A 14,017-nucleotide genomic window follows, 5' to 3' on the forward strand; every position below is an offset into this window, starting at 1 on the left:
TAAATTCATATACTAGAAAAATAAAAGGTCCAAAATCAATAACTGAGCTTCCACCTTGGGAAACTAGAGATGAAAGAGCAACTTAAGAAAAGAGATAATAAAAATTAGGGCAGAAATAAATGAAATTGAATTTCTCAACAGAGAAAATAAATGAAGTCAAAAGCTGGCACTTTGAAAGGATCGATAAAATTGATAAATCTATACCAGGCTAACCAAAAAAAAAAAAAAAAATGAAGCAGAAGAAATAAAAAGGAGAGAAAAGGCACAAATTACTAATATCAGACATGAAAGGTTATCACTACTGATCACATACACATTAAGAAGATAATAAAGAAATATCATGAACAACTCTATGCCCATAAATTTGATAACTTAGATGAAATGGAAGGACAATTTCTTGAATGATAAAAACTACAAAAACTCACATGAAAAGAAATAAATAACCTGAATAGGCCTATAACTATCAAAGAAAAGAATTTAATAATGAATAAGTTTTCAAAAAAAAAAGCAACTGAACCATATGATTCACTGGTGAATTCTACATTTAAGAAAGAAATAATGTCAGTACTCTGCAATCTCTTCTAGAAAACAGAAGCAAAAGAAACTTTTCTTGACTCATTCTATGAGGCCAGCATTACCCTAATACCTAATTCATATGAAGACATTACAAGGAAGGAAAACTATAGATCAGTATTTTTTATGAACATTGATGCAAAAATCCTCAAAAAAAATACTAGCAAATTGAATCCAATAATGTATAAAAATAGTGAAACATCATAAGTAGGAGAGATTTCTTTCCAGGCATGCAAGGCTGATTCAACATTTTAAAATCAATTAATGTAATTCATCACATCAAAAGGCTAAAGAATAAGGATCATATTGTCATATTAATTGATACAGAAAAGAATTTACAAAATTAAACACCCATTAATGACAAAACCCTCAATAGAAGAGGAATAGAAGGAGATTGTTCAACTTGATAAAGAAACATCTACAAAATCTTACAGCTAACATCATACTTAACTGGGAGAAACTGGATGCTATGCCCTTGAGATCAAGAACAAGGTATATGTCCTGCCTCACAACTATTATTAAACATCATACTAGTAATCGTAACTAATGCAATAAGATATGAAAAGAAAAGAAAAGATAACTGGATTGGGAAGGAAGAAATAAAACTCTTTGTTCATAGATGACATGATTGCCTATGTAGAAAATCCCAAAAAATCAAGAAAATAATTCTCAGAAGTAATAAGTGAGTGTAGCAAATTCATAGGATACAACGTTAACACAGAAAAGTCATTAGCTTTTCTATATACCAGCAATGAACAATTAGAATTTGAAATTAAAACCAGAGTATCAGTTACATTAGCATAAAAAGGAAAACTGAAGTATAAATCTAATTAACTACGTGCAAGATATGTATGTGCCTCTGAAAAAGAAAACTAAATAAATAGAAATTCTGTGTTCACAGATTGAAAGACTCAATATTGTCAAGATGTCAATTCTTCCCAACTTTATCTATAGATTTAATGCAACTCCAGATGAAAAGCTCAGTAAAAGATTTTGTGTATATCAACAAGCTGATCCTAAAGTTCATACAGAAATGAAAAAATCCCGGAATAGACAACACAATATTGAAGAAGAACAATGTGTGAGGACTTGAGTTGCCTGATTTCAAGACTTAATAAAAAGCTACAATAATGAGGAAAGCATGATATTGGGAAAAGAACAGACACATAGACCGGTGGAACAGAATAAAGAGCTCAGAAATAGACCCACACAAATATAGTCAACTGATCCGTGACAAATAGTAAAGGCAATTCAAGGAAGAAAGGATAGTCTTTTCAAAATGTAATGCTGGAACAATGGAACATCCATATGCAAAAATATATATATACAGACACAGACCTTATACCTTTCACAAAAATTAACTCAAAAGGATCATAAGCCTAAATGTAAAATGCAGAAATATACAATTCTGGAAGATTTCAGGTGAGAAAATCTAGTGACCTTGGGTTTGGCAATGACTTTTTAAATACAAAGTCAAATGCACATTCCTTAAAAAAAAATTGGTAAATTGGACTTGTAAAAATTAAAAACTTCTGTTCTATGAAAGACATTGTTAAGAGAAAGGAAAGACAGGCCGCAGACTGGGAGAAAATCTTCACAAAACACATCTGATAAAGGACTGGCACCCAAAATACACAAAGACCTTCTAAAACAAATAATAAGGAGGGGCCAGCTTGGTGGCTCCACTTTGGTGGCCTGGGATTTGCAGGTTCAGATCCCAGGTGCTAACCTACGCACCGCTCACCAAGCCATGCTGTGGTGGCATCCCTCACACAAAATAGAGAAAGATTAACTAACATCCACGCCAATCTTCCTCACCAAAAAATAATAATAATAACGAAGCAAAAAACAGACAAAACTCTGAACACACACCTCAACAAAGAATATACACAGTTGTTAATTAAGCATATGAAAAGATGCTCAACATTTTTTGTCATTAGGGAATTGCAAATTAAAACGACAGTGAGGTACCACTACATGCCTATTAAAATGGCTAAAATCTAACAATCTGGCAATACCAAATGCTGGAGAGTATATAGAGCAACAGGAACGTCACTTATTGCTGGAGAAAATGCAAAATGGTACATTTACTTTAGAAGACCTTTTGGCAGTTGCTGACAAAGCTACATATAGTCTTACCATAAAATTCATCAATCACACTCCTCGATATTTACCTAATTGAGTTGACAGCTTATGTTCACAAAAACAACTTTCACAAAAATGTTTACAGCAGCTTTATTCATAACTGCCCAAAACTGGAAACAATAGGTTGTCCTTCAACAGGTGAATGTATAAACAAACTGGTAAATCTTTGCAATTGAATATGATTCAGTGTTATAAAGAAATGATCAACCCACAGAAGGACATGGGAAAACCTTAAATGCATACTCCTAAGTGAAAAAAGCCAGTGTGAAAAGGCCACATATTTTATGATTCCAGTTATATAGCATTCTGGAAAAGGCAAACTACAGAGATAGTAAAAAGATAAGTAGTGCCAGGAGTTTGGGGGAGAAGCGAAGGATGAATAGGTGATGTACAGGGCATTTTTAGGGCAATGAGCTATTGTGTATGATACTGTGATGCTGGATATATGACATTATGCATTTGTCAAAAACTATAAGATTTTTATAGTACAAAGAGTAAGCCTTAATGTATAAGAAATAAATCATTTAGATGGTCAGGGAATCCCAAGAAAGAATGTAAACTGTGATAAGAGAATCTAACTGCTACAAATATATAAAACCATATTGCTGAAGGGTGTGGGGGAAGAGGTGCTAACCTAATTAACTTGTAATATGAATGGTGCCTGTAAGACTAAAGGCGAAAGGAACTGAACATAAGTTCTGTACTTTAGTCAGTAAACTTGTTTCCCACATGGATATGAGTCAATAATTCTGGTACTGCTGTAGGTGTATACTGAAATTGAACAATTAAGTGAATACATGGTAGATGATGGCAGCCATGCTTCTCACTGTTGCAGTGGAGATTTACAGATGAGCAAGGGGAGAAGACTAGAATGATCCATTTGGTAATGGATTAGAAGTGGAGACATCAGTAAGGGCTCATGTTTAACCTTCTATAGATACAGATGGTTACATATAGAAGTACTTATATACGTGTGTATATGCATGGGTTGATATATACATGTATATTTCTTTGCTCTGTTACCTGAGAGGGCCCAACAGAAGCAACATCCAGGTAGGGAAAGGCACACCTAGAACCCCACCATGGTTTCTAATACCATTCTCAAGTAAAAGGATTCAGGGGTCTTTGAAGAAGTGACTGATTCTAAGAATGTGCAGGGAACATGCAAAATGAGCCTGGAGCATCTTGCAAAGACAGAAATTAAAAACAAAAACACATTTATGGAAGTATGCCAAATAGAACAGGAACCAACTGAAAGAGATCCCAATGGCCTAAACTAGAACAATTTGAACAACAAACTAATAAAAGTAGTATTGGCTCAAAATCTAAAGTATAAAATAAAAATCCATGAGCCTATACTGATACAAATAAGTGACTGAATAAATTAGTAAATGGATGAGTAGAGACAAATCTCTCATGACAGAAATTCCAAATAAATTATGTAGATACTCCATCCTAATAAAGAGGGAGTATGACTTCCCTCTCCTCAAAAATGTGCTGTGCATAGTGACTTCCTTCCAAAGAAAATTTCAGAGTACATTACTGGAGCAACTTTACAGCAGAGAAACCTGACAAACTCTACTTAATCCGGGTAATCAAAGTCAACATCAACAGCCAGAAATCATGTTGATAGTGTGTACTCTTCACATGATGTGGTGAAAATGGCACTTTATCTCTGTGATCTTCCTCCTAAAAGCCCATTATCCCAATCACGTCGTGAGAAAAACATCAGAAAAATTTCAACGAAAGAACATTCTACAATATATCTGACCAATACTCCTTAAAATCGTCAAGGTCATAAAAAACCAGGAAACAAAGAATGTCTGAGAAACTCTCACAGCCGAAAGAGCCTAAGGGATACACGGCAACAAAATGTAATATGGTATCCTGGATGGGATCTTGGAGGAGAAAAAGGACATCACGTAAAAACTAAGGAAATCTGAATAGTATGGATTTTAGTTAACAGTCAATCAATATTTGTTCATAATTACAACAAACATACCATACTAATCATACTAGTATAAGATATTTAATAATTGGAGAAACTTTGGAGGGAGTATAATATGGGAACTTTCTACCATCTGCTCAATTTTTCTGTGATATAGAACTTTTATAAAAATAAAGCCTAGTAATAAAACTAAAAGATACACATCTCAAAACAAGTGATCACCAGATGGGAAAATAATCAGTGTCATTGTAGAATTCTATTGAAAACTAACGACTCTTGGGTTCAAACAGCTGTTATTTGGCAGAGCCAGAGAATGGGGGTTCTGGATAGTCACTTAGTCATTGTAATGTATAACCTATATATGAAGTATGCATTTGTACTTTTATTAGTTTCTAAATTTGATAAAAATTCAAAGAATTAAAAAATATCAAGAAGTTACCATAGTTGCCACCACTGGGTACAGTCTCTATTACTCACAGCCAAATTCTACTGATTCCAAGCACTGGACACCTTCTTGGAATGTCCAGCACTTTTGCACCTGGAAATTGGATATATCTTCCACCAGTCTTGCCAGAATGACCTCTGCAGACCTTGCCTCTTTGGGTCACCAGCTTCTGAATAAAGTGCTTCTAATTGGTGGAAGTTAGGTCACATGACTATGCTCTAGGTGTAGAGGAGGCTGAGAAATTTTTTCTGGCTTCCATAGAGAGAAGCTTGGATTCTACTAATGGGGAATTTTCTAAGCACTTAAAGGTGAAAGAAGGATATAAAAAGTATTCATTACAATAGCTACTATAAGGGAAACTTCCCATTGAACAAGAATAATAACCACCAGACGTCTTGAATTTACTATCTAAACTACACTTTTATATTGATTTCTTAAAGCTTAGAACTGGCCATTCAAGATGCTATTTTTCTAGTACATACAGCAATGAGATGCACATCATCTTCTACCAAAGAGGCAGCCATAATATTTTGTTTTCTCTGTAATGTGAATTGTCGTGAGATGAGTCATTATAACATGATAAATAGATAATCGTATTTTTGCCTCATCAATACTAAGAGTGTTTAACCCTCTGGTTGGAAAGTATTTCTTAGTACAAGAGATCCATTTCCTCTATCCTAGGCACCTGCACCACTATAACCTAACAACCCACTATAACAAAAATCTAACTGGAAGAAAAGCATCAAAGTTAGAAAATTAAGATGGAAATTATATTGTGTATTATTCTGCAGAGTATATGAATAATAATGAGAACAAAGCTGCCATAGGTAAAAATGAGTGCTCCTCTCATCTCCGTCTCCCTCCCTCTCTCTTTCACACACACATACACACACTCGACCCTTTTAAGGATCTGAAATATTTTTTAACTGTATTTTAGTTTTTTATTTTTTTAATTGCAGTAACATTAGATTATAACATTATATAGCTTCCAGATGTACATCATAATATATTTTGAATTCTGTGTAGATTACATCATGTTCACCACCCAACAACTAATTATAGTCCATCCCCTCACATGTGAGCCTAATCACCCCTTTTGCCCTCCCCCAACCTCCCTTATGGTAACCACCAATCCAATCTCCGTTGCTATGTGTTTGTTTGTCATTGTTTTTATCTTCTATTTATGAGTGAGATCATACAGTATTTGACTTTCTCCCTCTGACTAATTTCACTGAGCATAATACCCTCAAGGACCATCCATGTTGTCATAAATGGCCGGATTTCATCATTTCTTATGGCTGAGTAATATTCCGTTGTGTATAAGTACCACATCTTCTTTACTCATACAGCTCAACAAAAAAAACCAACAACCCATTTAAAAAATGGGCAAAAGATCTGAACAGAGATTTCTCCAAAGAAGAAATACGGATGGCCAACAGGCATATGAAAAGATGCTCAACATCATTAGCTATCAGGGAAATGCAAACCAAAACTACACCTCACTCTGGTCAGAATGGCTATAATTAACAAGGCAGGAAACAACAAATGTTGGAGAGGATGTGGAGAGAAGGGAACCCTTGTTCACTGCTGGTGGGAGAGCAAACTGGTGCAGCCACTATGGAAAGCAGTATGGAGTATCCTCAGAAAATTAAGAATAGATCTACCATATAATCCAGCTATCCCAGTGCTGGGTATTCATCCAAAGAACTTGAAAACACAAAGGCATAAAGATACATGCACCCCTATGTTCAGCGCAGCATTATTCACAATAGCCAAGACTTGGAAGCAACCTAGGTGCCCATCAAGGGATGAATGGATAAAGAAGATGTGGATCTGAAATATTTTGAAAAATATTTTATCATATTATATCTTCTTGCAGTCTAGTTGGCTGTCCAGCTCCTTGAAGTCACACCTGAGTCCTAAAGAGAAAGGGCTCACCATATTCCCTTGGGCCCTTCCAGAAAGAAAAAGTTATCATATCTATATAGGTTTCCTCCATTACTTCAATTTCAACCAAGGTTGGGAACCCTGTCTGGCCTTTGCCTAAATTATTCCCATAGAAGCCAAAGAAGGATGTTAGAAAACCAGTTAAGTCCATCTCATCTCTGCTTCTGTAGGACTTCCATACTTAAACATCCCTGTGTTTGTTTTCTTGTTAGTAAAATTAGAAAGTAATCTTTCCTCATAGGATTATTGTGTGAATTAAATGAGATAAGGCATGTTAAGGGCACAGTCCACAATCTGGTAGTTCACTTCCTGCTTCTTTTACTTGGAGACCGACTCACAACATCTGCAATCCTTAGTCTAGTGGTGTGAATAAACTTTTCTTGTTTTTTGTTGTTATTTGTTTCCATCTTGCTCTCCTCTCCCTCCTTGAATCTCTCTTTCCTTGATGAAAATTAAGTTTCTGTTTCTATTTAAGTTACTGTTTCTCTGTGCTTACTCAGTAAATAATATCTATTGAAAACTCACTGCGTATAGTGCTTAAGGATGATTTTTAAGTACCATGAAGAGCTAAAGAACCTTTTTGGTATTGTCCTTTTCCCTTTAGTAAGTTCATTATCCCACAGACTAATAATTTTTCAAATGTATGCAAATTGAGGTCGATTTCTTTACAATATGGCCATAGTAGAACAGCCAATTAGTATAGCCAGCACCAAGAGTCCAAGGGGTCACTCTTTGTGTTTTAAGTTAATGTTTATTGTGAAATATATGCCAAGCACTTTACTAAGAGGTTTAGGAAGTTATATTAACATATACTAATCCTCACAACAATATAAGTATTTGTTATTATCATCAACATCGGCATCATTTTCTCAATCATGAAATTGAAATTTTGAATGTAATGCAAACTGCCCAAGAACCCACAATTAATAATTAGTAGAACTGGCATTCAAACTTACGTTTATCTGACACCAAAGCCCATCACACTCTATAGCCTCGATGATGAAGTCACAAAAGCTAAGTCCTGTCTGTTCTTTCCTTGAAACTTTTCTCAAGAATGTAGAACAGCAGCCTGAGAATTCCAGAATCAATCTAAAATGTAATGTCTCCCATCTTCCCGAGTGGCTGCTTTCACAACATATAGCTAATGGTGCCCATTACAGCAGCAGAGACAAAGACAGCCAGCAGTAAATCTTTCTCTTTTTTACAGTTGGCTCTGGTTTAGGAAGATTTACTTTTATAACAGCTATGGAGACTTCCACCTTATCAACCTCTACTCATTTAATACCTTTCTCTCAAGTCTTTTTTACAGTCTCTCACAGTAATGACAGGTCCTAAGGGTCAGAACTAGAAGTACTTTCTTTGTGAGTCTCAAAGAGTTTGATTTTGATAAATTACTTTTATTGTCTTAGCTCAGTTTTGGAATATCCTTGATTTTACTTTGAAAAGTTTTCACAGTGTGGATTCTGGTATGTGAAATTAAAGTGATTTTTAATGGGGGTTTTTTTTTGGCTGTAAGTCTCTGATTCTTTTGCTGTTTTTTGTTTGTTTGTTTATATTAATGCAAATCCCTTTGCTTATAGAATCTAAATTCACAGGTAATATGTTATCCAAACGTCTTGATCTAGTGAAAGACTAATTCTGATTCCAGAACTTGAGCTGGATCAGATTCTTTCCCTTAGAAATGTGTCATTCCATTGAGACATAGAAGTCTATTAAAAAACACCTTGCAGGGGAAAAAGAAGAGGCTCCCCAAAGAGGAGAGAGGATTTAAGGGTTTCAATTTCTCACCCCTCCAGGTGGAGCTTGGGCAGTATAGAAGAGGGATGAAAAGGTGGAAACCAAGCAGAAGAGAGGCCGCACTTTTTATTGCATTTTGAAGTATGCTTTATGGATTTGGGAAATGCTTTGTTGGTCTAGTGTCCTGGAAAAATAATTGAATCATCCTTCTCAATGGACCAGGTGGGTACAGGCCTTATTTTTATTGGGAGTGGTGAGCACAGAAGGGACAAGGGAGCCCATTTATGTTCATAGTAAGCAAGGGTTTAGCCCACCAATCATGACTAGACATTCAGGAGCTACAGTAAAAGTAAACCACAAAGCCTTTCTTAGTAGTAGCTTGAAATCCATCACCCACATAGATTTTACCCCACAGCACCAGTAATAAATGCAAATCGCTTCATGTCTACGGCCTATAGTCTTTCCATGCCTTCTAGTACTTTAAGTACTACTTTAGTACTTTAAGAATTTTAAATATTTTAGTACTAAAGAACAAATTTCTCATTACAAAGTACTATTTTCTCAGGAGAGAACAGTCCAAAGGAAGAAGATTATCCCAAGGATATCTTAGCAAGACTTCAAGCATTAAAAACATGTGGATGACAGGGGCTGGCCCCATGGCCGAGTGGTTAGGTTCGCGCGCTCCGCTGCAGGCGGCCCAGTGTTTCGTTGGTTCCGATCCTGGGCGCGGACATGGCACTGCTCGTCGAACCACGCTGGGGCGGCATCCCGCGTGCCACAACTAGAAGGACCCACAACGAAGAATATACAACTATGTACTGGGGGGCTTTGGGGAAAAAAAGGAAAAATAAAATCTTTAAAAAAAAAAAATGTGGATGACTGTTTGCTAGTATTTATTTATTTTCTACTCTTTCTAAATTAAAAAGATAAAAACTTCCTTTCATTATTAATTTTTTATTAATAATATGGGAGAAGAAGTTGGAACAATGCAAGAGAAAGTACAGGGAGATTCTAAACAATGCCTAATGATGGGCATTATGCATTATGATTTTATTATAACCAGGATAAAATAACATTGTAACCTCAAATTTTTTAAGTATTGAAAACAATAAATGTAGATAAAAATGTAATAAATACAATATTTAAACAATACTATTCCCTCCGCTCCGTTTAATGAAATACTCAATTTAGGAATAAGCTGTGTTTGCTAAATACAAGTTTAAAATGCATTGGCTTTTTTAATTTAAATGATTATGTTACTCTTTTTTTCAAAGTTCCCAATTATAGAAGTTAATATGAATGCTTAACTACTTAGCCTGACACTTAAATTAGTGAATTAGTTAATGTTTATAAATCACTTTGAAGACCTAATTTGTTTAGTGCTTCAGTTTATAATTGTAAATTTGAGCCTGGTGGTCAGTGTCCAGGGGAAATCTCTCACTCTCTTAATTCTAGGAATTATGGGACAGAAAGAAAACTAAAAGACATCGTGTTTTAGGCAAAAATTATGTGGGAGATGACATTTACCATCAGCAGGCTTTCTCAAACGATACTCCTGACGCCCAGATTTTACTTGGAATCAAACCACACACGTGTACCTCTGAAGGTACTATCCATTTTATCAAATACCCTTCTATACGACATCTGTGCCATTCACACACTGGTCCCATTGCCTAGGATTCTCCTTACATCATCCACTTTCTTTGCCAAGCAAACTCTGGTACATCTATTGCAATATCATCCACATTTTACCTCTTCTATGTGTCCTTCCCGGCTTTCTTGGCAGAATTAGCATCCCCTTCTCTACACTACTTTAATGCTTTCTACATAACTGTTGTAAGATACTTTAATAATACTTATCAATTCAGTCTACCTTATTATAACACCTGTTGTATTATAACCTGCGTTTGGATGCTTTGAGGGCAAAGTCTGTGACTAAAAATAAAATAGTTTTCTATGAACCAAGACACACTAAGCACTTTACAGTTCTCTCATTTAATCCTCGCAACAAACACATGATGTTAGTGATGATAGGAAATTGCAATTTACAGAGGAAGTGGTTTAAATGAGGTTCAGTAAATTGTCTAAGTTTATACAGTATGAAACAGGGCTGCTCAGATATATCTGATTGCACAGCCTGTATCCTTTACCCAATGGTGCCCTAGAAGACATTTAACAACTGGCTCCTGCCACCTCTGAGAAGGAAAAAACGAAAAAGAAGAAAAGAAATTCTCTTCTGTAACACTCGCTCATTTTCACCATGCTCATACTTCCACTACTACCAATTTCAAGATACCAATGTCATTGCACATGGCTGTCAGAAGAGATGCTCACAGTGGGCTGTCGTGAGCCAGTACGAACTGGCCCCCGCACACCACCACCTTAACCTCCATGGTCTTTGCTTCTTATTTGTGCTTGTGCTCTGCCTCCTTCTCAAGACTTGCACTGTGCTTCGAATCAAACAGGTGCTCAAAAAAATCCTTGTGAAGAAATGTATAAATCCATTTATATTTATAAATTAACTAGAATGTGGTTAACATACACACATCTCAGTAAAATAATTTCCTGACTTTTGACATTTTTAATCTCTGAAAAGGGGTTGCTGATTGTTAATCATGTAGTGGTCTTAAAAAAATAGGCTTTTAAAATAAAATATAACAATACATATTCTAAGCAGTGATTATTTTTAAAAATTGAAGGCTTTTTCCTTTAGGTTTGGTACAGTCTGGCAAAATTAAGTGGAGACTTTCATAATTAATCAGATAATTAAATAAATGCTGACTAAAAATATCCCATATACTATTTTAAACTTCTCTATCCTCTCTCATCTTTCTTCATATTATGAAAATTTTGCCAATATATCCCAACACAGCGAAATTCATCAAACCTTCATGTTACTTTCATCATCACAATTTAAATTTAGGTATAATTCCATATACCTAAATCATTTAAGTAAATACAAATGTCTTTAAAGAGAGAGTGGGTCATACAGACCAAGCCCCTACTCTTAGGAACTAGCAAATTCTTGACATCAATGTAATTTCTGTATTTATAAGGAAAAGCATCTGAAAATAACATGAAATTCTATTTAAACTTGTGAAGCTTTTTAAAAATATTTTTCTATTCAGGGATTTCAACATTTAGTTTATCCAAAACTAAGCCAAAAAAATAGATTTTCATTAAACTGAAAATGTCAACATATTTTTCTGTTTCTCCACTCTCCTACGTAAAATTCATTCTAGCTTGCAAGTGTGAAGAACTATGTATTTCCTTTTGAAAAACTTGGTGAGCTTGAGACATATTTTAAATGGAAAATGTTCAAGAAAAGCACTCTAAATTTGGAAGTCTTCAGTGTCAAGAATAACTTTTCTGAAGCTAAAATTATTACCCTTTTTTAATGCCTTTAATTCTTTATTTTCTGTTTATGTTAATTCTTTGGTGTAAAACTTCTATTTAATTCTTTGAAGACATTCTTCAACACTCTTTAGTAGATGCTCCTGAAATGTTAATGAGTAATAAAAGCAAACAAAAAATATATCTTAGTCTGAACCCAAAGGAACAATCCAGTAGTACAAGAAAACTAACTGCCTTTACTGAATTCTATGGCTGTGACCTAACAGCAGTATCAAGTGGAGTCACAATTCACAGTGTGACCAGGACACTGACATAAGGAAACAACCACAAGTGGAATGATGGACAAGACGACCTGGTAAATCTCTTCCTTGACTAAGCTGTAGGATCTCATGGAATGACACTATAATTACGTGGAAAGTAATTGTCATATATTTGCCAAGAAATTACATGGTTGACAGTACTCTCTGAAAATTGTTCTGCATTCCTAATGCCAACAGCTATGTTAGCAGAAATTGAAATTAGAAACAACCACAGGAGGTGTTTTCTTCTCATTTAGAAAACTATTTCATTTAAGAAGTAAAATTTAATTTACAAGTAAATATTGTAAAACTAAAAATAAAATGGAATGACTTAGAAATGTTCCTAAGACTTATTGTTGTTTGGTATAATGTTGACTTTATGAAAACAACAAAATCATTTACTACATCTCAAGCTAATTGTATATCCTATTTTGCAACTGCCGGTACTATAAAACCATCTTTCCCAGGTTATTCCTTACAAACAAATGAATGTGTCAGATTCCAAGAGGCTAAGAAAGGAATAACCATATTTTTTTACAGCTTGCAACTCTTTTCCCAAAATAATCTAAAAGTCTTTTTTATGAATCGTAAGAGTTAATATTATAAGAATAGTTTTCAATTCAGAACGATGTTCAAATTAGCAAATGAGAGGTTTTATGTTCTCACACTGTTGTGGCATAAATGAGGAACTCCTCTTAGAACAAATTCACCAACTAAGACCAAAAAAGTTTGTAAATGATCATTATGCTACAAACTGCTGAAACTCTTAGTTGGCAAAAAACTGGAGTTATTAATCATATGAACTCTGTGTAAATAAAGTGTACTTGAGCTTATCTCTTACTAAATTTATCTAAGCCCTTAATAAAATTTAGCACTATTCTAAAGTCTTGTCTACATGACAAAATTTAAAAACAAAAAAAGAGATGCATTTAAACATGTTTTCAAGAATTTATTTGAAGTTGTATAATGAATTATCTTCTCTAGCTAGTGCATTTAATTAATATAATAGGTTGTCAAATTACCTACATATATACGTATTTTCTTTGTTGGTTAAGCCAAAATATGTGGCAATCAGGGAAGATATTTAGTGTCAAAGAAATCAAGTTTTCTTCTTATTTTTTCTTTACGTTTCACTCAGGAAGTTAACTTTATTGCAGAAAATAAGATTAAAATGTTCCGTACTATGGGGTAAAAGCAGTGTACAAAGTATTATTTATAGCAGCTCACATTGGTTAAAGAAAACAAGTATAGAGCCAGACCTGATGGCCTAGTAGTTAAAGTTCAGCACACTCCACTTTGGCGGCCCAGCCAGGGAACCACATCTCTCATCTGTCAGTAGCCATGCTGTGGCAGCAGCTCACGTAGAAGAACTAGAAGGACTTACAACTAGAATATACAACCATGTACTGGGGCTTTGGGGAGGGGGAAAAAAAAAGAGAGGAAGATTGGCAACAAATGTTAGCTCAGAGTGAATTTTTCACAGCAAAAAAAAAAAAAGGAAAAGAAAAGAGTTATAAAGAAGATTATATGCGGAAAAATGTACCTCCATACATAAAATATCTGAAAGAC

Source organism: Equus asinus, chromosome 2 (assembly GCF_041296235.1).
Source record: "Equus asinus isolate D_3611 breed Donkey chromosome 2, EquAss-T2T_v2, whole genome shotgun sequence".
Taxonomy (NCBI): domain Eukaryota; kingdom Metazoa; phylum Chordata; class Mammalia; order Perissodactyla; family Equidae; genus Equus; species Equus asinus.